General features: G+C 37.8%; 1 non-coding gene across 1 annotated transcript; it reads left to right on the forward strand.

Moving 5' to 3' along the window:
* The first annotated feature begins 12,244 nt into the window (after positions 1 to 12,244).
* On the forward strand, positions 12,245 to 12,370 carry LOC123646798. Its single transcript, XR_006738047.1, has one exon. It is a non-coding gene; the product is annotated as a U6atac minor spliceosomal RNA (small nuclear RNA).
* Positions 12,371 to 25,195: the final 12,825 nt, after the last annotated feature.

Below are 25,195 nucleotides of genomic sequence, written 5' to 3' on the forward strand. Positions count from 1 at the left end.
TAAGTGTCCATCATGGATGAATGGATAAAGAAAATGTGAGATATATACACACACATGTATACACTCACACACAATAGAATACTATTTGGCCATAAAATGGAATGAAATCATGTAATTTGCAGCAACACAGATAGAACTGGAGGACATTACGTTAAATAAAATAATCCCACACAGAAAGACAAATATCGCATGTTATCACTCATTTGTGGGGCTAAAAATATTGAACTCATGGAGGTAAGGAGTAGAATTATCTAACAGAGGCTGGGAAAGATGTGTGGGGGTGATGATGGTGGCGATGGTGAAAGAGGTTAGTTAATGGGTAAAAACATACAGTTAGCTGGAAGTTCTAATGTTCAACAGTGAAGTAGGGTAACTACAGTTAACAACAATGCATTGTGTATTCCAAAATAACTAGATGAGAGGACTTGAAATGTTCCCAACACATAGAAGTGATAATACTCAAGGTGATGGATACTCTAAATATCCTGACTTGATTATTACACTTTCTACGCATGTAATGACATATCACCTATAACCCATAAATATGTACAGATATTATGTATCAGTAAAAAATTGTTCACTTTTAAAGAAAGAAAAGGTAGACACATTTTTCTATGTTCCCTACCTCTGATCCAATCCCCTCAACATCTCTACAAAGAAAACTCCTAATAGGAATTTGGTGTATGTCCAAATCATATTATTGTGCTTTTATGACATAGTAGTCTCTATTTGATATATTTGTATGCTTTAAAAAATGTATTTAAATAGTATTGTACAACTCATAACACCATGTAATTGTCTTTTTACACTTAACATTATGCTTGTGTGTATATTTAAAACTTTTTCTATTTTAATTTTATTGAACAAGATTTAGCGTTTATTTTATAATCATTATCCTTTACTTGAGAGACATTTTGCCATATTGTTGCATGGTTTTTGTATTTAACTTTTACAATGCATGGATAATCTCCCACTGAATTGATACATGATTGTTTGCTTTACTATTCCCATATAGTTTAGGTAATTATCATGTATTTTTGGCCATTATAAATAAATAAGGAAAAAAAGTAGGTAAATGATAGAAGTTAGGATATTTGTATCTAAAGTTAAGAGATAGTTCATTAACCACTACTTAAGCCATAAGGATATTTGCTGTTTATGTAATAAGCCAATGCCTGTTTGGCTACTCAACAATGCTTGGGATGTGAGTCAACTTCTCTGCGACTCTTGTGGCTTTCTCCTCCTCATCACAAGATGGCTGAAGCTGCTTCAAACACCACATCAGCACAGGGCCACGTCCAGAGAATAGGGTGGGAGAAAAGAAGGGCATTTTCTTCATGGCTCTGTTTTTTCAGACAAAAAAATTCTTCCCGGGAGCTCTTATCAGACTTTATCTTAGATTTTCATGTCCAGAATAAGGTGATATGTCTAAATAAGTCTCAGCTGTGCAAAGAACAACAGATTGTCGTGATTGACTTTATTATTACAGGTCTGGACACATTGCCCCCCAAAGCACACTGGATTTCAGCTGGCTAAGAGAAAATGAAAAATGGCTATGTATTACGTTTCTTCAGAGAATCAATAAGATGTATGTGTATGTGTATATATGTATATATATGTTTATATATGTAAGGTGATTATTATAAGTTATTATAAGGAATTGGCTCAAATGATTGTGACAGCAGACAAATTCCAAGATCTGCAGAGGGAGTCAGCAAGCTGGAGACCCAGGAAAGCCAATGGTTTGGTTCAGTTAGAGTTTGAAAGCCTGAGAAACAGGAAAGCTTTTCTAGTCTAAAGGCCAGTAGGCTTGAGATCCAAAAAAGCTGTTGTCCCAGTTCAAAAGCCATCAGGCAGGAGAATTTTCTCTTAGGGGAGGCTCAGCCTTTTTGTTCTATTTAGGTCTTTGACGGATTAGGTGAAGCTCACTCACACTATAGAGGTTATTTACTCTACCAACTTAAATGTTAATTTTATCTGCAAACACCCTCAGAGAACCACCTGGAATAGTGTTTGACCAAGTATCTGGACATGCTGCGGTCCAGCAAAGGTGACAGATAAAATCATCACAGTAGGGTAGGTGGGTAGCCAATAGTGTCTGCTTCAAAGGTAGGGGACATCATTACATAACATTTTGGATGTTTTTAATAGCAATATATTATCAAGAATGGATTATTGAGTCCAACTGATGGCAAATATTTTTGATACTTTTGATATGTATTTCCAAAATGCGTTCACAAAAGACTTCTACAATTTGCAGTCTTTATCGATGTTTTAGAATACATGTTTGCAGCATTAGCCCAGTATTATGTTTTTTTAAAACTATTGCTTATTTATTAGGTGTAAAATGTTACTCATTATTGTTTTAATTTTCATTTTTTGATAAATAGAATAACATCTTATCATATTTGTTTACCTCATATTTGTATTTCCCTTTTTGTGCATTTTTTAATGAAATCTTAGTAGTGCTCTTAAACATTTTGTAGGTTTCATATATAGTATATAAAATACAATATAAGATATTATTTGATAATATAAACATTGATATTTAATACACTAATATATTATGACATATTATAATATATAATAGTATAAAATGTATAATATATAAAATATATTTATCTCTATTCTCTTGCTATTCTTTTCTGATTTTTTCATTTCTACCAACCTGTTTTCCTTTTTATTTAAATGTTATGATTTTTTTTACATAGGTGTTTTAATTTTCTCAATGTTACCCATTTTGATCTTTTCTTTTATAATTTCTCCTTTTATTATTAATCCTCTTAGTTGTGATAAATACTTTTTCTTCTTTCTTGTGATTTAATTGTAATCTGCTTAGAATTAGTTATGGAGTAAAGCATAGTTTTCTTAATATCATTTATTAAAGAAAGACTCCCATTGTTTTGGTATGCCAACTTTATGATCTGTAAATGTAATGGAGTGAATTGCCCCCCTAAATTTATATGTTCAGGCCCCAGCCCTCAATGTGACTATTTGGAGATAGGGCCTCTAAGGAGATAATTAAGGTTAAATTAGTTCCTAAGGGTGGGGCTCTAATCTGATAGGACTGGTGCCCAGAAGAGGAAGAGACAGCAGAGTTCTCTTTCTAGCATGTGAGGACACATTGAAAATGTGGCCATCTATAATCCAGGCTCAACTGCAGACTGATTCTATTTTTTTTCCTTCAATAAATTTGCATAAGCAATTGATTTGTTAACATTATAGAGAGGTAGCCCAAAATAAACATTTCTTGCTCTTTAAAAGTTGACCATAAGCTGTTTATTACTATTTAGGAAGAGTTTCCAGGGGAGAATAAAACGATTCAATATTTATGAGTTTTATTTTGCTTTAAATTAGCACCCATAGTAATGAAAAAAATAAGATAGGAGCAATTGGGAGATTTGCTATAACTCCTGAATACTTCTAAGTGCCCCTTCTGCACTATGGAGGGTCCAGAAGGCTTGGCTGCTGGTGCTGAGCCTTGGCACATATGGATCGCGTTTATCTGAGAATGTTTCTGAAAAGAGGTCATTGTTCCAACATCAGTACTATTCTCACCACTCTTTGATCTTCCTCCTTCACCTCCTGAAGGACTTTTAGATGCTGTTTTTTGTCCAGATAATGTTTATCACATCCCAATCACAAATTCATTTTCTGGGCCGTCCGGGTCCAGATTCCTCTAGGTCTAAACAGTACCCCTTCGCTAGGGCTGAGTAAACATAGCTTTATTTTTTCTGCACTCCAGAGTAGCTTGTGACTTAAGAGACAGCAAGTCCAATAGGACATTAATAGGACAAAACAAAAAAAAAAATTGAATGGTCAAAACTTAACTAAATTTAGTGCTGATGCCTTGAGAAAAAAAGAAAGGGGAAAAATAGCCCTAATTCAACACCCAATTATTTTTTAAAAAAGGATCTAAAGACATAGCAGGAAATTAGACCAGCCAGTTTGACACCAGTTAAGTCTCAGAGCATTTTAAAAAGATCAAATGCTGGAACATTTAAAAAGCACAGCTTGATAACAGTCAATTAAGGTAGCCTCAGGATGTGGCCAGGAGATTTTAGTAATTTGTGTGTGTACAGCATGGATGAAAATTCTAAAAGGCATTGCCATAAGAATCAAGAAAAACATAGTAAAAATTGTAAACGGGATATGGCTGTTTGACATAGCCCTTCCCTTTCTTTGTTTCTTAATAGCTGAAGCCTGGAATCCTGGGGACCACAAAAGCCTGGCAAAATGAATTAATAGTTGAGTAAACTTGGATATAAGTCAAATTCAATTTTGAATCCTTAGCAACTTAGTTTTGTGCTCAGACTGCTGCTATTCAGTGATATTAAGGTTTTGGGGTAAGGGGTTTGGTTACGGAAGAGTTGTCTAGGACACCACTTCTCAAAGTGTGGTCCGTAGGCTGATGCTGTTGTATAAATTGTCTTTAGCAAGATGAGTACAGACATTGAGGGTGTTTAGAAACTTTGACAGCAATGTGACTAAGCCCGTTTGTGAAAACATGGGCTTGAATTTTTGTATATCTTGTCTTAAAAATATTTTAGTCTTAGCAATTAATTTTACTGTACTTTACAAAATTATAGGTCCATGTCTTATGAAAATAAAAAGAAAATGCTTCCCCACAGAGAAGTACTGATCAAGACACTTTTTAAGGAAATGACACTTAAAGCATGATGTGCACCATGTTATTAGAAAATACCAACCTATTTTTCCTATTCATGAAAAAATTCAGCATAATTACCTCAAACACATTTGTAAAATGGCTTTCGAAAATAGACATTTGAAGAAACTCCTTGGGTTAAAAGGTGAGAGAATCTGAAAAAAGGCTTTTGCAGTGAGCTGTGTTGGAAGATAGAGTGGATCATTGTTCCAATTCTTCAGGCCCTTCCTGTGTTAGAAGGATGCACCCACGCCCTTTGCCATGTGCTGTTGCACTTCCTACCACTGCAGGGCAAGTATGCTACACCACCCCACTGATGTTGGGCTTCACCAAATGACTTGTATTGGCCAGTAGAATATAAGCAGTATTATAAGAAGTGCCAGTGTTCCAGGTTCTGAGACAAAGCCCTAGAGGCACTGTGTATTTCTTTTGGCTCTCTCCAGTGTGTGTGATCATTGTGAGAAGAGCATGCCCCTCCAGCATGGGTCCTGGAATGTGACAGGTGGAGCAGAGTTAAACTTGACCCAAAGCTTAGAGCCAAGCCAGCCTGACTATGGCCTGAAGCAGTCATCCCAGACAACCCTCACACCAATAACCCAGAAAAATAACTGTTGATGTATGCTGCCTAGTTTTGGAGTGGTTTGTTACGTAGCAATGCTGCAGCAATAGATGGCCAACATGGTTGGATTATGATACATTCTATAGTCAACTGATAGCATTCGATTTCTCTTTCCAGCCTGGAAACCTCTTCTGATTGTCATTCTCACATACTCAACTGCCTGTTTGACATGCCAACTTAAATCTGTAATAGGCAACTCAATGCTACACATTCAAACCTGAACTCTTGATTCTCCTCTCCCTCACTTCAGCCTACTTCTCGGTAAATGGCAACTCTGTTATATCAGCTGCTCAGATGATCCTTGGAATCATCCCTGATTTCTCACTTCCTTTCATATCCCACATCTGGTGCCATGTGAAATACATGGAGACACATCCTGAATCTGACCTTTTATCTCCTCCATTGCTTCTTCCTTTAGAAACTCCCTTTAGCTGCTATTTTTATTCTGCCTTTATTTCTCTGGAATCTCTTCTCCACACACCAGTCGGGGTGATCCTTTGAAATACAAGTCACATCATTTCACTCTTCTTCTCCAAGCTCTGTATTGGCTTCTCTACTCACTGAGAATTATCTTTCAAGTTACTGCCATGGCCTAATGGGTCCTGCATGTCTAGATCTGATACACGAAGTATGTTTCTGCTGCAAGGCCCCTCCTTGGGATGCTATCTTCCCAGATATCTGCCACTCACATATCAATCTTATTCTGGAGGCTTCTCTGACCCCATCTGGAATAGGAACTATGACTCTACTGCTTTCTGTGCTCTTCTTCTATTTTATTTCTGATCTTAGCACTTACCATTCAGCATGTTACATATTTATCCATTTATTATCTACCTCCTCTCACTAGAATAGAAGGTCTCCGAAAACGGGGATTGTCATTTCCAAGGCTGTATTCCCAGCATTAGAAAAAGCACTTGGCACATAGAAGGCACTTGATTAATATCTATTAGTAAAAGAAGGAATTCAAAGTCTTTGGAAAGAATATGACCCTGTTAAGCCTTGAAGTTGCTGAATGTGAGTCAGATATTTAAATACTGACTAACTAGAGAAAAAAGTAAAGAAAGACCCAATTTCCATTCTTGACAAGTTGATGTTGGCTAAATAGGCAGGATAACCTTTCAGTTACGGATTTTTAAAGAATCTCAGCACTTGGTTAACATTAGTAAGGGGGACATTTTTATTTTAGCATTGGAGACGTGAAGGTTATGTTCAGCGTTTTAAATTTGTATGGGATATTCTGTAAGAATTTTTAGTTCATTTTTGAACCAGGTCATTTATAGAGCTTGCTCAGAGATGGAAGGTGAGAAAGAATCAGCGAATTCTAGAACTGGAAATGCTATTTTTATTTTAGGGGGAAAAATAACACTCCTTCCAAGAAAACTTTAGGGACCTGTGAGCAGACGAGGCTGGCTGGGTAGGAGGTGGGGACTGTCACTCGCAGGTTTTGCCCACACTAGCAGTTTTCTGGCATTTCAGCAGCACACCGTTTTGGTGAGGACTCTATATGTTATTTTAGCAGCAAAATCTCTGCCAAGATTATGAAGGGAGTGCAAACTACAGGAAATCTTGTAAAAGAAGCAGAAATGTTGTCATATGCTTGGATTTCAGACCAGCTGAGGCAAAACTGCAGCATACCTAGACCCAAGCCCTACCAAGTATGGTAATTCTGGGACTTCCGTCGGAAGTTCTTTCTCAGAGATGACAAGATTTCTAATGTCATTTCAAACTCTACTCCTCTGTATCAGGCTGCTAATCTCCAAATTTATGTACATGTGTCACTACTTGATTTCTATAGTGTTGAGTACTCCATGGGACTATGTGCACAGATAATATATTACCAAAAGGCAAAAATGAAGGGAAGAATGATACCATGATTTTAGAAAACTAAAATCTCTGTATTTTATTCTAACTTATTTTGTGTTCAGTGAACACACACAAAAAATGTATAATTAATTTTCTCTGGTGGAGAAGGGGGTAAATAACACTTGTTAAATAACTATGATGTGCCAGGCGCAATTCTAAGGGCTTCACATATGTTTTTATCGAGCTATAATACATAAAATTTGTGTCTTACATATAACCTCCTTTAAGACCTGGAGTATTGTGGGCTCAGATATTCTCACTATTTCTTAGGGTGAAGCTGAGACAAAAGGAGGTATACCCTGAGAGTATCTCTGGGACTCAGAAATGTTAAGTATTTTTCTGAAGACCACAGAGCAAATGTGGAGTAGGGAAAGGAAAAATATTTTACACTCATTTAGGATGAAAGCTTTCATGGAATGGTTCATTGGTTTTGTAACTGCCACGGACAACTTATATTCTGACACTTAAGAAATATTACAATATGAGTTGTTGTGTATGATGAATATTCAGTAAAACAGATAAGAAACTGTAATTACTCAATAGTTGCATCTTAATGCATTTCTTTTCTTTCTTTTTCTTCTCCCTGTTAGCTTTGTTTCGTAATGCAGAATGCAAAATGAATGCTCCCTGCCTTCAGAAGGACTCTTCAAAGCAACACCTAGTGCATTTATTTCCCGGCTTTCCTGAGTTTAGAACAGTAAGGTGTGGCCTTAAAACCTTGTCAGAAGTGTGTTTGTGTGTCCTTGTCCTGAATTCCCCCCACACTTGCTCCATGGCCAAGTTCATCACCACTCCACCTCACCATGCCCAATAGCAGAGCAGTGGATATTTGGCCTTGCCATCTAATGCTTCTGCACCAACGAAGGCCTTGGAAGTGATAGTGGGATGGCTGTTGGCTGCCTTCAGCCAGATCAGCAGGGGTAACACAACCACCACCATCAGGAGTGGAAAAGAGGCTGCCAGGGGACTGTTGGCCTGGGGTGGGGACTGGGGGAAAGTTAAGGCTTGTTTATAGGGATGAGGAAAGAAAGAGTTCTTATTGTGGGATATCTGAAAGATGGACAATATCTTTTTTTTTCCAACAGAAATATCTCTTCTCTGATTTTTTTCCCTTTCATCTGCTTCACCTATATGTGATCTTCATGCTCTCTTTTCTTAAGTACAGTGCAGTATTTGAAAATTAATTGAATCCTGAAAATTTTCATTTTTATATTTTTTCACTGGTAACTGCACAAATCCATTATATATTTTATTATTCCCTAGGGGTTGAGTGATTTATTATCCTGACCCTACTGGTCAGATAAGCAAACACCTAACTCCGAATGAACAACTGTCTCTGTTTCTTTGAGTGATGGGAAGAGAATTTTAAATAATAGTTGGTGTTTTTAAGAAATGAGGGAAAACCAAGAAAAGAAAAATGCTTTTTACCTTGACATTAGCCATGGAGTACTATAAGCAGAAAATTTTGTTTTTTCTCTTCTCTCTGAAAATATGTTCTTCATTTATGTTCTTTATTGGAAATTAAACACTTTCATTAAGGAAATGTATTAAGTTAATAAATAATACAGTTCTCTAAAATGTTTTCACCCAGAGTTTTTGTTCTCTCTTTTGTTTATTTGTTTTTAATTTGTTGGATCTGTTTTTCCTGCTTTGGGGTGAAGGGGACTAGTAAATAGTTTGTAGTTTCATGTATGGATACATTCAACAATGGTACCGATCACTACCTTAAATGCCATGTGTGGCATTGGGGTTCAAGAAAGCAGAGATGGGAAAATAAACTTTGCCCATAAGAAGAGGCTGCAGGGCCAACCAGTCACACACTCGTACGCACTCATACACTGTGATGGGACAGCCGGGAAGACAGTCGGTGCAGAGCGGGGTCAGAGGAGAAAGCCTTAGCAATGCCACAAAGTCAGGCAAGGTTTCACAGAGCGAGAAATACTTCAAACTGAGTCATGAAAAACCTTTAGCTAGGGAAGATTGTTGAAAGCTAAGGGAAATGGCCACACATAGGCAAAGCAGACTGGGCCAGATCTGGGCTAACGAGAGAAATGTGGGCAGTTTGATGACCTGGAGGTAGGGGGATAGTGTAGCGTGAGAATGTAAGAGCCTAATGTGCAACTTTTGGGGTAGAATCACATGCAAGAGGTGGGCGTGCAAAGGGAGGCTCACCAAGAACACTAAAGAGGCATGTACAGAGAGGTAGAAAGAAAACTGAGAGTACTAACACAGACTTAATAATGAAACTTTTCATTACAGAGAATCTAGACTGAATCACATCTATGGTTTTATCTCTAGGCTGCTAATCTTCTGAATAGCATGGATTATTTAATTTGAAAATATGAAAGGACATGAATTACTGAACACTGTTATAATTTGTATTAATATCAATGATACGAAAAATATATACCTCAACAAACACTTAAATTTAGGATATGATTTAAAGGCATTTGACAACAATAAGATACAAGTGCCAACAGGCAGACTGGCAGAGATTTAGAAAAGTGATATCATTTACATTTTCTGGAAGGCTATCTTGCACAGTGTATATAAATTTAAAAGTGCCCGCCCTTTGATCCTGAAATTCTACTTTTAGGAATTTATTTTAAAGAAATAATATACATGTGTTCTTTGTTCAACAAGAGAAGAGTATTTACATGAATTATGCTTCACCATACAATAGGATTCACAGAATTTACAGAATTCAAAGAATTTTCATATTCTGTGCAAGTTAAAATGATAAACCAGAAATATATTTTTATTAATAAAATGGAAAGATGCCCTTATATTATTGCTAAGTATAAAAAGCAGGTTATAAGCAGCATACATAGAATTACTTTATTTTTAATGTATAATACATATAGAAAGAGGCTAGAAAGATCTGCATCAAAATGTTAACTGTGTTTATTGCTGGTGACGACTTTCTAGGTGATTTTTCACTTTGTAATTTTCTAACTTTTTGTAGTGTCCATGTTTTTGTTGTTTTTCAGTGAGCATATATTATTTTCATAATCTGATAAAAACACTTGCAATTAAAATATTATTTAATAAATAAAGTCTATTAACATTGAAAAAAAATTGAAAAATGATTTCATTGACTTGGAAGTCACATTTGCCATTAGTATTGGGAAAATCCCAGTGCTTCTCCAACACTGCTGTGTATCTGGGGCACCTGTGTACATGTGCCTACGATTCAGCAGCACTAAGGCGGGGCCTGAGACTCTGCATTTCTCACAAGCTCCCAGGTGTTGCCTATGTTGCTCCACACTTTAAACAGCACATTCTTAGTAAACTATAAAAAGCCTCTGTTGCAAGGTTTCATGTTTCATTGCTTTTGTTGTGCTTATTTTATTACAGGCAGAAGCATGCATGGAATAATAAAAGATTTCTGAGTAAACAAAACTGGAACAACTGTTTTAACAATTCTCTTAACAAGTAGAGTAAGCAGATTACATTTCCATCTTGTCCAGGGATACCCAAGGTTCTTCCAAATTCATGTGGCTACCCTGGGCCTCACAATCTCATAGTAGGGCCTTTCTGTCAAAATAGAATCTCATTCTGCACAGCTTTTTTGGCAACTGCCCCCATTTAGAGCTTGCTATTCATACATTTCTTTTCCTTAGAGCACTATATTGGTGACTTCTCTGGTAAACTAATCAATGCTTAAATACAAATACTTTTTAGCCTCTTCTAAATTGTTTTAACATTTTAACAAGTTTCCACAGATTATTAATCCCCCAAAATGAATAAAGCAGTCAAATCAGGCAAGGCAGGATCAAAAGAGCTTTTCCCAAAATATGTCTGAGTTTACTACCAACAGGGCTGACCTTTAGTCAAATGAATCTTCTGTCCTAACTTAGATTATTAAGTGGGAGTTTTGGCTATTCAGTTAAAAGGCTAATCCCATTAAAAAATCCAAATTGCTGATTTAGTCCTGGCAGCCTGAAATTCTGTTATTGTTATTATATATTTACCATTCTTGTTAATGAGCTAACTAGTGTAGCAATTGGTGTTAATATTTATTCTTTGAATTTGTAGTTTCAGTATTCGCAAAGGGTGCAACTGTGGCAATATGCCATGTATTAATTTTTTGTTAATTTATTTATTTGATATACTCTGTTCTGCTATACCTGGGGTTTCTTTGATGCAAGATAGTTCTGAAGTGATTGATAAATAGAGAAATGATGTCAGTAGAGACAGATTTACCCTCAAGCTAATAAAACACTATATTCATATGATGATGTGTTTTTGCAAAATTTACTAAGATACGGTACATTAATTTCCATGGATTGACCATCACCCCCTGCCCTGTCAGACTTTTCTGCAAAGTATGTAGTAACTAGAGTTTGAGAATTAGTGGCTTTGTAATGAGCAACCAGTGAAGACTGGGAGCTAGTGGGTCATATCCAGAATATACTAACAGTAGCCATTCATTGACAGCAAGAGATACACTTTTAATAGAAGTAATGAGTAGGCTGTTGGTTGGTTGATAATCCAGTTAATGAAAGCAGAGAACCATATGAACACATTGGAGAAATATTAAAATTTCCTCATAATTTGACATAAACGACAGTCATTGACAAAGATTAAAAAAACTCAAAATATACCATTAGAGCAAAGACATCAACAATAAACTTGTTAGTGAGTGTTGAAAATCCCAGGTGTATTTAAGACCAGTCACTGCACAGGAAAACTTGAAGAGCCCCACAATCTTGCAATCTTACAGCTTATATGTGAAAGAAACTTGATAAATATCTTCGCCAAAGTGGCAATAATTCTAACCACGTACAAGACATTACAATAACAAATAGTGGAGTTGAAAGAAATTTTTCTAAACTATTAATAAGAAAAAAAATTTTTAGTAGATCTTGCTTGAGGAGACTAAACTTTATTTTCTCTATGGAAAATATTACCATTTTGTTATCATACAAAGACACGATCAAAGAAGATACAAACAAAAATATAGTTAATTAATGAAAATGTTTAGTTTTTCTGGATCTTGTGAAAGTTTTAGCAGTTATCAGCATTTTAAAATTTGTAAATCATTGTGATTTATTTTCCCATTATTCTAATTTGTAAATGATTAGTCACTTTTCATGTTCTATGAAAGGAGAGAAGGTTAGCATTCCCCTTGACAAGGATAGAAGAGGCCCTCAGACCTAAAAACATGCATGCAGTTAAGGCATTGCCACCTACTTCGTGGCATCTAACCATAGTTTTGGATATAAAATACTATATAGCAACTAATTCACATCTGTAGACTTTGTCATTTCATGGAAATACGTGATGAAATAATGTGAAATGGAAAAAAAAAGGCAGCATATAATTGATGACTACAATAATAAAAATATATGTGATATGTACTTACAAAAAACAAAAATATATTTGTCTATGTAAGAATATTAATTTCTCTTCTGGATAAGGTTGCACATGCTAATATCTGTAATATAAATAAATAAGTAAATAAAATAGTCACTTTTCAATTAAATTTGCTATTTATAATTTTACATCCTTAAAGAAGGACTTTGCAGGAATAGCAACTTCATGTGTCACAAACCCTGAATCTGTCCCTGATATCAGAATAGCTTGAAAGTCTAGGTGGCTCATATGGGATGTTGTCTAGCATGTTAATATTTTGAAGTCAGGAGCAAGCTTTTTCACAATAAAAGGGAAATTCTTAGGAATGTGTGAAGAAGTTTAGAAAAACTCAAATTATAAACACTCCTTCCTTTAGTGCAAAAGTGGCTGGTTTTGTGTCATCCAGAATCATTATTCTTTGCTCAAGTGATGCTATCTGGAGAGGCTGTTAGTGCAGGTGAAAAAGCTGTGAAAGCCATTCCATTTGAGTCACCACCCTCCACTTACCAACCCCCAAAAGATTGGTGAAGATAACTACCCCTAGATCATATCTTGGATTTTGGTGAAGTTGGTCTGTATTAGAGAAGAGTGTTAACAAGGGCTGGCACAAGGAAACAGAAGCACAGAATGTAAGTATGTGAAGAATGAATGAAATTTTAAGCACACATGTCTGAGAAAGTTAACTGGGCTAGAATTTTAATATCTCCATTATTTGGGATAGGGTACTTGTTACAAGCCTTCACAGGTTTTGAATTCATCTGCCCCACTTCTATTTTCCCAATAAACTCTATTATTTTTAGTGTATGATTATATTAAATATGAGCTGTTTCTAGAACCCATTTATGACAATAAAGCAGAAATGCCTATATTTATACCTCAACTATTTGTAAAAAAAATTTGAGTAGCTTCTAAGATAAACACAATGCAAAACAAAACTTTAAAGCTTAAAAGGAGAGATCATCTGAGGAAACCAGAGGATAGAGACATTACGAACAAAACATACAGAACAACAACAAAAGAAAGACGTACTGATAAAACTGGGCACTGTTTGTCTCTTCTGCCTGGCATCTAAGATACAAAGAAAAAATACAGTTTTAGCAGAGTTTTCATTTTGGGATGAAATGAATCACAGTAATTAAAAAGTTGATACCATATGGAGAAAACATCCCAGCACTGTGCAAGGCTCATAGTAGGTACTCTGAAAATGTAAGAGGAAGAAATATGGGCTTTGGAGTCAAATGACCTGATTTTGCTCCCAGTTTTGCTGTACATTAGCTTTCTGACCTTGGGCATGTTATTTACTCTTTAAACTTTGCTTCATCTGTGACAAGGGGATATCTCAGAAGCACAAGGTAACTACCTAATAATGTTAAATGGTAATACTGTTGTTATTTTGCAAAAGATATGAAAACATAATTCAGATGGACAGGTTGTTATATACCACTTTAGAAAATCAAAGGCCATAACATTTGATTATTACCTAGGAAGGCATCTTTGTGGATACTTTGCTTTCTGAATAAAAGTCCAGCACTTGAAAATTCTAGATGAAAAATGTCTCTCCTTGGGCAGATGCTATGACAGATCTATTTTGTGAATGCTTTGAAATTTGGTCCACAGACTGCTTTTCATGACTAATGAAAATAGACGTTGCTCGCTAGATCCTGGCCCTGAGGTTTACCGCACCGTTGTCTGTGGTTGGGCTGCAGCCGGGGCGTCCCAGGGCAGTGAATCCTGCCAGCGGATCCCCAGGCTCTGTGATGCGAGGCGAGGCTCCGACTCAGTTAGCAAAGGACCCTTCAGGAGCTCGCCCTGCTGGCTTGCCAGAGAAGCAGCCCGCTCTCCTTGCTTCTGTGACTGAGGTCCCTGCACTTGGGGTCAGAGGCCTCTGCAGATTTGAGCTACCTAATCAAATCTGCCCACTTCATGCAAATATTAATCTGACTTTTGGAGTCTTGGGTTACCGCCTGGTAGGGGACTGCAGGTGCCAGACGGCAGAGAGCTGCCCTGGGAGACACTGTGCTCCTAGCACTCTGAGCTTCGGGTTTCACGTTGCCCCTGCACATTAGGACAACGGCCGCAGTCAGTGACTTGTCTGCCTCACGGGCTGTGGAGCCAGGGAGGCGAGAACGTGTCGCTGCCTTTGCGGAACCATTTAAGGGCTGTGACGGCTCTTGCAGTCTCTATAGAAATGGACCGGACAGCGCCTTTCAGACTGAGGAGGGGAGTGAAACCCACCAGATTTTATATCTGTTGTATATCAGCTTTCAACCTTAAACAACTATATTAAGTGCTCTTTGGGTTAGACTGAAATGCTTAAAGAACCTCATTACAGAGTTTAATTATCATGGCATTTTATAAAGGGGAAAGATGAGCGCGGGTGGGTGAATCATGCTGAGTGCTGACAATGCTGCTTAGGATTTCAGTAACCACTAGAAGGTGCATTTTGCATTTCTTGCAGATAGACTGACTTCGTGAGACCGGAAACTGGAAGGAGCAAGGAGGAAAAAACAACCCCAAACACCACTGATCTGTTTTCTTTTTTGAAATTGTAAATTACATAAAAAAAAAAAAAGAAATTGAAACATGAATAGACAAAGACTTTGTTTATTTATTGCCAGGAGAGGCACATTAGGATGCTGCCCTGTGTTTCCATGGCATTGTGGAGACATAAACAGAAAACACCGGCTAATGCATTCAGTTAGGCACAGATTTTAAAGTCTAATGTGCAATCTAAATATATATCGCATGCATTCTTGCCATTTATTTATCTATTGTATATCCAGCAGTGAAGGGAGAGCCCGCCTAACTAATGGGAGGCTGTGATCTGTTTGTAAATGTGCCTGCACGTTCGAGCCTTTGACATCTGATGTGCGTCTATGGCTTCTCTCTGTTCTTTGTTACCTCCGAATCACTTGTTAACCTACCTTTGCCTCTTCTAGACTAGAGGTAGTAAACCCAAATGCCTTAATTCAACATCTAGGCAGCTAACCTAAAGGAGGGACATGAGTTAAGTGTATATGAATAACTGCGAATGGTGAGGATGTAGAAATTGGAGAGCCTGAGCTCTCTTGACAAGGAGCAATTCTTGACAAGCACAAACATAAGCTTATTTTGTGAGATTTGACGAATTTTCAAGGGAATCTATAAATCTGCATTTTTTTACTTGAAATGTGCTGAATAAAAAATTAGCATATGTGTTGGCCAAGAGCAACAGGGCAGGTAGAATACAAGGGCTGCCAGTTTAGACATCTGATTTGTGATAGTAACTTTGCTGTTTAGCTTGCTTGTTTGTTAAAGACAAAGAGCCTTTACCCCCTCAGCAACGCCAATCGCATATTGCATGTAATGCAACTGAGTCGTTGCCATCTGCAGAGCCCAGAGTCCAGGGCTTCTGGCTCCCTGTTTAGTGGCTTTCCTCGTGGTCATGGTTCCACTTACCTCTTGCTTCTTTAGAACTTTCAGCTTCCACTTTCTCTGAGAAAAGTGTCAAGCAGAGGGGATAGAAAAGCCTAAAACCTAAAGTGAGAAATCATGTGGCACCATGTTCCAAAAAGCTCATCAGTGAGAGAACAACTGGTCAGAACAGAACAAGAGAGATAATTTCATTCTATCGGAGACCATGCTTATAAGTAGTGTGAATGCCACTAGGAGAAAAATTCATTATCAAGCCAGTTAATCATACAACCTAAAAATAGAGCTCTCCAGGCTCAGGGGATTTTTATAATTGTTATTGCCTGCATGGAATCAACAGGTATCCTTTGGGTGTATCACCACTCTTAATTTCAGGAATTCCTCATTATTCCTATACATGGTGTTTGTCTTTAGGGGGTAGGATGAAAGAGATCTATGATCTATGCTCTATTATAAGTAAATATGGCCTTTCAGGCAAACTTTGCACCATTTTTTCCCAAAGCCAGGTGTATAGAAGAATTTTTTTTTTCTTTTAGGATAGTGTGGTTTGAGTCAGGCTAGCTGTGAAATGTAGTATAAGCCTCCAGAGCAGAAGTATGAATCCTTATTGCTTGCAATCAAGCAAAAGATTAAAAATCAATATTATTTTGAAGATATATTTTTCTATATCTCTAAAAGTAAAATGGATTGTTTGAAAATATACCTAAACAAATGAAACAATTAGTTTGAAAAAAATACCAAAAGCCTTCCACTGAATTGTGTTTTCCTTCTCTTTTACTCGGTTTTCCTGAAATTTTGTAACCATGGTTAGGTCACTGTTTGGGGCCAATTTCCTTTGTCTCGTGGCCTTTTGCTTTTTATGGGGTCGTGTTTGCACTGTAGTTGGGAGCCACCTTCTTTTCTTGTTCTTTTTTATTGTCAAATGTCCATTAAATAGGAAACGCCTTATTCTAGCTGCAAAGTTAGCGTCCTTCTTTCTCACCCGCATCCTGTCACAAAGACGGTCTGATTCTCTGTGAAGACTGCCCCTTGCTACCGGTATCACAGTGCGCTTGGATTACCTGCCAAGTGCTTGCTGTATAAATTATAGCTGCCTGGTGGGAGCTTTAATTCATATGCTTGATGTTTTAAAAAAATATTTTCAAGGTTGTACTCCATAAATCCAAGTTTTTTGACTGGGTTATGTCTGCTCTCATTTTTCCTTTTCTTCCTCTTGTGTCTAGGATTAAATCTTCTTTAATGGGAGAGGGAAGAAGATACAGAAAGAACATTGTGTTTTGATGAATCTCAATTAATAAATGCTGACTTAGTATGAATTAGAGAACAATATAGTATAGGATAGTGCTTATTTATTTATGCAGATGAGCCAGCCCTTTTAAACCATGAGGGAAACTTTGGCTCTCAAGATTGCTTTTTCTGTTTTGTAGAAACAGAACACTTGGGTGCATGTGTACACTGGTGTATTGAGCATTGGCATATGCAAATTTAGTTGCACACCACTAAGTGATGTACCATCATTGAGAAACTGAGAAATAAATGCTCCCTTTATGTTTGGTTTAAAGTTTGGCAGAAACTTAATTCCTTCATCAAATTTTCTTACCTTGTCTTTCTCTTCTCATAACAACAAAACAAGATTGTATCTTCAGATTAACTAACTGACATCCTGGACCGAGGGGAAGTTGAACTACAGGATTGAGGGTCAAAGGCAGACTTCATGAGAATGCCTTAACAGGCCAGAATTGAACAGTGCTTGGAACAAGACTTGGAGAACAGGCTGGGCACGGTGGCTCATGCCTGTAATCCCAGCACTTTAGGAGGCTAAGGCAGGAGGATTGCTTCAGGCCAGAAGTTAGAGACCAGCTTGGGCAACATGGTGAGACCTCATCTCTACTAAAAATAGAAAATTGCTGAGAGTGGTGACACACACCTGTAGTCCCAGCTACTCAGGAGGCTGAGGCAGGAGGATCACTTGAGCCCAGGAGTTCAAGGCTGCAGTGAGCTATGATCATGCCACTGCACTCTGGCTTGGGCAACAGAGTGAGACACTGTCTCTAACCAAAAAAGACTTTGAGAGCACAGTTTTGCTAAGAGAGAAGGAGGGGTTCTAAGGAGAGGACAGAAGAGAGAATGAATCTCTGTGACGTTGAGTGATTAGTGAGTGGGATGAGACTTGAACTAAATAATATAATGATTGATTATGATGATGATGTAACTAAATGTGCTATGTTAAATTACTTTCTTTGGATAGAGTCTCTTGTAGCTGAAGGCCTTTTCTTATTGGATATTCTATAAGTTAGAGCCAGAATCTTGGGAAGGTGAAGACTTGCTCTGCATAATAAAGGGAGGAAGCCAGGGGAATTCCTAAGACAACGAAAGGGCAAGGAAATGCCTAGGGGTCTGGGGAGCTGGGAGACTATCAGTGAGGCTGGACAGGGCTCAGGGAAAGCTGGAAGAGGAGACAGCTGAATTGTGAGGAGCTGATGTGTCTGAATGGAATTTTGCAGTATTTGTGATCAGTAATGTGATACGAAGCCTTTCATTTACCGTGTGGGTTACTTTTGCAGTCTGTGAGGAGGTGCTGAGGTTGGCACTAAGGTAGAAGACAAAGCAGAGTCTATAGGCAAGAAGAGGCATATATCTGGATTAAAAGGATAGCAGTTCTAGTGACACAACAATAGAAACGAGAGTCATATGAGCCAGCATTTGTTGAAGACCTATTATGTTCCAAGTACCCCATATACACTCGTATTTGATTTAATTTTTGCAACTCTGCAGAACAGGAACCGTTGACTCTCGGTTCTATTTCAATTTTTCCCCTAGCCCTCTGGATTGTTCTGAACCCTTAACAGGGCAGCAGGAGAACAAGCATCCTCTTTCCCATGCTCTAAGTTGCTTATTTTGGGCATTTCCTTCTAAGCAATGGCTCATTGACATTAGAATATAAATTTATTACCCAATATTGACTGAACATGGTCAGTAGAAGCAGTTACAGGTGGCATATAAAGCTGTCGTCTAGATGCATAGACTCAAGTTGATCCTTTAAGAGATAAGTCATTTTCTTCCCCTTTATGACATTCATAAACACCTCCCCAGATTCTTTCCCAGGTGGAGCTAAGCCACCCCTAATTACGGTTCATTTTATTTTCATGTAGTGCCTCATTATAATGCAATTACCATAAATCAGAGGCAACTTGCCAGGGCACCTGGGCAATGGAATATGCTCGGTACAGACTAAACTGAAGGTCTCAGTCTTCCTTTGTTCTTGGCTTCCTTCCCTCTAGAGGTAAAAGAATGCAAACTATCCCTTTTCTGTTTTCTCTCATTTTGTCTTCTGCCTCCTACCCCTACCTCAAGGTCAGGCTGCTCTGCAAATTTCTCCTGAGTAATCTCCTCTCCCCCAAACCATAGATTCTCCTCTGATCAATACTTCACCGTGATTCAGTAATACAAAGAGGTAATATCATTCCCTGTTTTATAGGTGAGATTTAGGAAGGCAAAGTAAGCCGTTCAAGGTCATACAACTAGGAAGAGATAGAACTAGAATTCCAACCCGAGTCTGTCTCACTCCCAAGAGCAGCCTTTCTTTTTCCTATTCTAGCTGTTTTTACTGGGTACAAAGGAGTCATGAAGGCCAGTCTGCAAATTATGGCAACTTTCTCCTTCCACCATGGGCTTGGCTAGATTATTTGTCGGTGGGTGATGGGCAAGCATTTAGTGTCATGAAGTTAATTTGCAACATCTGCTTATTTCATTTTTCTGAGATTTTTTTTTAGTTTAAACTTTTTTAAAAACATTCAAAATATGAAATCACCCTCTAGGTTTAAGTTAGAATTAGTTCTAGTAAAAGTTAGAGCTGATAACTAAATTTTTGTGATAATGCCTACATTATTATTTTAAGTGAGAATTCAGGGGCAAAACACTTTCCATGCATCTTTTCAAAGTTCAAATGTAAACTTTCCCCCCCCAAAATTATTGCAGAAGACATAAAAGAAAATCTTGCTTAATGGAAGGAATGTGTAAAATACCTTCATCACAGGAAACACCTTTTATTTTACTCTAGGAATAACTCTGAAATATCAAGCATTAAAAACAACAACAACAAATTTTTACAAATGTATTTCTTCCCACACTGACAATTGTTGAGCATATACTTTGCTCCATTATGTTGTATTAACATAGAGAGTATAAATGATGTCAAAATATACCCCTGTGCTTCCATCCCAGGAACCACATGGGGCTGTCTTTTACATTGTGGTATCTGCTTGTTTTCCTACCTAGTAAGTTGCACTGGGATTTTTTTTTTCTTTATGATACACTGGATGAGAATATTTTTTGAACTTTGTATTACAAAAATGTTCAAACATACACAAGTATAGAATTTCATAATCAACTCCCAGTTATCCATTTTGCTTCAACAATTGTCAACTTGTGGCCAATCCTGTTTCTTCTATCTCTTTTGTTCCCCAGGGTTTTTGGTGGTGGTGTGGGGGAGGTTAGAGGGAATACAGTATTTTAAAGCAAACTTTAAACAGATCATCGTGTGTCAGTCTGAGTCTCCTTTTAAGTATCTCTAGATCAATTCCAATTTTTTCCAAATAGTTCCTAGGTATAAAGTATACACTCAAATTTTTCACCCAGTAATTCTGAGAAATGATTGAGAGACCTGCAGGAAGCTGCAATGAGCATGCTATGAGCAGGCTCTTTTGTGTTGTCCTTCCCTCTCTCAGGTGTCAGCAGAAGTCCTGTTTGTGAAGTAGGTAGACCCAGAAGTGGCAATGAGTGACAGCCTGGCTATGTGACAATTGTGCTTCCTAACACTGGCCTTTTCCTTCGCCATCTTCCTCAGCATCCAGGAGGGATCTATTTCAAAGACAAGAGAATATGTGATGATAGTTGCTTCTATAAAACTCATACATTTTGCATGTAATTTAAATACAGATTGGGCTACCAGGGGACATGGTTCACTGAGGAGCACTCTCATATGGGTCTGGCTATTGACTCGTGACCCTCCCGCCCCACCCATGGAGATCTGAGGATGCAAGGCATGAAAATAAAAATCCAACTTTGTCCTGCAGTGGCTTCTGTGGCTCTACTTGCCCTCTTGGCTCTGGAGTCAGGGCAGAGAAGAGAGGCATTTTACACTCATGGTCTCAGCAACCTCTACTGACGGCCCCTTCAAATGGCTCTCCACCTACAAAGGGGGTTGATGGGTGCACCTGAGGCTTCGTGTAACCCGACCTATTCATGTGTTTCTTCTTTCAGTGCCTCACTATCAAGACTGTCCTTGAAAAATTAGGGCCTGAACAGAAGTTAGGATGCATAGCAGACATTCAAAACACACTTCTTGATGATTCATTCATTCCTTGATTCAGCATTTTGGAGATATGATAGTAAAAAAAAGGACAGTCTTAATCTTCATGAAGTTTATATCATAATGGGGGAGATAGACAATATGTAAGTAAACAAATAAATTATAGTAGTTGTATTAAGTAATACAGAGTATATGAAAATGGTGATGAGATAGAGCCTGACTGGGAACAGAGGAGGTATCAGGATTGGCCAGGTCAGTGCTGCTGAAGGTGTGGCCTGGGACCATCAGCATCACCCAGGATCTTTTTAGAAATCCAGATTTCCAAAGATCTACTAGAAATGTGATCTAAAGATGCAAGACCTACTGAGTCAAAATCTTTGGGAAAGAGACTCTCCACGTGATTGTTATGCACCTACATTTGAGATGCACTGGGCCAGCTTATGCAATGACTCTGAACCCAGAGCTAAAAACAGTTTCATGCTGCATGCTCGTAATGGGCCAGCAGGGGGCACTTTTCTTTCTAGTTTTTGGTGGCTCAAGCCACAGTAGCTGCCATCACTGGAAACATCCACGTTTGTCATGAGGAACAGGAGAAAGCCCTGGGGGGTCTTGCAACTAGATGTTCCAGTCAGGAAGTGATACACATCACTTCCGTTCACGAACCACTGGAAGTTGTGAACTTGGCTAGTTCCATGGTTGCACCTGATCCCAAGGGTTCCAGGAATAGCAATCCTACTATGTTCCTAGAAGGAGAGGCACAACAGGAGAGCAGGAAAGGCTGGTCTCAAGCCACATTATGAAAGCTAAGACCTGATGGATGAGCAAGAGCCAGCTCTGTGAAAAACATTCCAGAGACAAGTAATAGCAAGTACAAAGGACACAGATCAAAAATAAATAGCTGTCAGCTCTTTGCTTATGTCCAGGGATGAGAAATAAATGGAAGTAAAAGGTAATGGATGCTATGAGCCCAGAGAAGTAGTGCAATTATTTTTGTATTGTTACTAATGACTACAGAGTCCAATAACAAAAATATTGTCTCATACCTCTTGAGTAGTCAGTACTCCACATCCAACCATGTCCTCTGTGGTTTTCTTTGAGACTGACATGATTTAGGGTGTGGTACTACACAGTAAAAAATACATGGATCTTGGTTCCCATCCTTGGCATGCCATTTATTTAGCTATGTGTCTGTGGGCAATTTATTTAAGCTCTTTAACACTCAGTTTCTTTTTCATCTGTAAAGTAGGATTATAATACCTTTCTTTCAGGGTTATTACACAGATGAAATGAGATAAGGAATCTGAGGGCCTGTCTAGTACAATGTGTGGCATTTGTGTCTAATAGCAGACACAAAAGATACTCTCCTATATCTAATAGTAGACACAGCAGGTACTAACTAATGTTACTGAGTTACAGTGGAAGAGATTCACTGAATCTTGGGAATTGAAAGAGATCTTAAGTCTCCCAGTCTATTATCCCATCCAATGCAGAATTCCCCAGAAACTTCCTGGCGGTTGACCATGCAATCATGCTTGAAACTCTGACAAAGATCCTTTTCCTTTTTGGGAAAGTCATTTTCAATCCAGCGTTTCCCAAAATGTGTGTTTTCGGAAGACCAGTTCATTGATATGGTTAGTTTGTGGTTGAGGAAAAATGTATTGTATGGCCAAAGAAGTTTACAGAGTTCTGGGTTCAACAATGTTACACAGATTTCTTTATTATACAGCTTTTTGGAGCCCATCAGATTTTCATAAACATTGTGATTTTTTAGAAGAGTGCTATGCTGCACAGTGTCTTCCTAGTAACACTTTCTCCCAGGCATATTAGAGGACTAATATGTTTTTAAAAATATACTGTGGTAAATACTGGTATAAATATTACACATTTCTTCTTTACATTGAAGCAAATTCTGTTTAATAACTTGAGATTCTTCCTCTTATCTCTGTTCTTGGGAACAACAGAAATATATTTGCACTGCATTCCACACAACAGATCCCACAGAGTCAATGTATGAATCAGAGACATGGGCTGACATAAAATGGAATATGCCTGGTTGCTGCAATACACAAGGCCTTTTAATACCAGAGTCTTTGTTTGACCTTTGCCATGCACACAGAGTGATTACCCAAAAATTAGAAGATGGGACAAATCTCTTTTTCTGACATTTCTAATGAAACACTGAAGAAAGTACTTATCTAATGGACAAAAGGGAGATTATGCATAATCCTCCATGAGTGCTTTGGATGTCTTTCTTCTTGCAGCCACCCTTCTGCAGGCAATGTTATATCATCTTGGAGTCCAGAATGAACAAGGCACTAAACTTAAGGGACTGGTCAAGGCCACAGAGGGAGTCTATGTGTCAGATCCCAGAATAGAAGGCAAAGGTGTCTGGCTCCTGTGGTCTTGGCTCACCAGCACACCACACCTCCTAAGAGGTCATTTGATGCTGGGAGGGAAAAATGAACTGGCGACAGAATGAAAAGCTTTCAGTGATACTCTTTCCCTTCTGTGACATCTTTGTGATGAGATCTTCTGATGTCTCCTAGTCCACATTAGTTATGTAATGTAATGAGAAATTGCTGTGGTCATCAAAAGCATAGGACGGATAGCCATACATCTAATTTGAGCATTTTATTTGAGTAGTGAGTAATCCTTTTGCAAAAAAAAAAAAATGCATTTACTTTTATAACTTATCTGTGGAAAAGATGAGGCACTATAGATGCAAAGAACTCTGGAATGGGAGTCAGGACACCTGAGCTCTAGGCCTAGCTGTGTGCCACTAAGTGGTGTGATCACAGGCAAGACATTACCTTCTCCTGACCCAGATTCCTTATCCTTAAAGGAAGTAGGTGGAATCAAATTATCTCTCAGTTTTATCCAACCTCTGCGGTCCTACAACCATACTACAAAATATCTTTCAATGAAAGGAATTCCTTTTAGTTATCAAAATCAGATGTGTAAGAAATAATTGTGTTATTTTATCTAAATCAACCTCAATGTGACTCTGAGCTCTCATTTGGGCAACGTGAAGTTCAGTGTCAGATATTATTGGTGTTAACATTACCCACATAGAAATGTATATTTTACTGCCTTATTCAGTGTCAGAATATCAACAAATCCTTGGGTTACCAGATTTAGGACCACAATGGTCAGCACTGCAATGCCACTGTGCCTGGTGGCCTGGTGGCATGATGCCTTGTGGTTTCAGGGTCCACTGCTTAAAGTATAGGTCCTTGTGCTGACGCTAGGAGTTGGTGTCAAGAGTTCTCCTTCCCTGGTAGGTCATGAAGCCATTTCCTTCTTGGCCACCTCCCAAGAAGCTACTACAGAGGAGCTCTACTGTTGTGGGACCTCTCGACTTCTGTCTTGTTCAACAATCTAAGAGAATAAAATTCTCCTCTCTTTTCTAGTATTCCTCTAAGACACTGCCCTTTCTCCCTGTATTCTCCAGGAGATAGACAGTCTCAAAAAGGAATTTTATATTTTACAAAAGAAATGAACAGCTTTTGTCTTCAAGTAGCTTCTGCTTTATATCTACAAATATCCCCCAAACAAGGAAATACTAAGTACCTGCCTACCGGCTTAAAACAAAGGAAAAGAAAAACATGGTAATACAGACATAAATTAACAATCTGATAAATTATACTGACATGTTTGTAAAACAGACAACTTTGTAATATACAAAAGAGAAAGCTAAGATTTTAAAATATGTTTTTATTCCATATATAACATACTTTAAGAATAAGATGCTTAAAATCAAGATAATAAAAAATAATATTATATATTTAAAGCATCTATGATTCAACTTCGTATTTAAAACTATTGTTAATATTTTGGTGTGTATATTAATACTTTCACACTTTTCTCTATGCATATGTACTATTACTATTATTATAATTAAATATACCTAACATTTATTGCTTATTTTCTAAGATACAAGAGGCATGGGGGAAATCTAATCTATGAT

The sequence above is a fragment of the Lemur catta genome, chromosome 10 (genome assembly GCF_020740605.2).
Source record: "Lemur catta isolate mLemCat1 chromosome 10, mLemCat1.pri, whole genome shotgun sequence".
Taxonomy (NCBI): Eukaryota; Metazoa; Chordata; class Mammalia; order Primates; family Lemuridae; genus Lemur; species Lemur catta.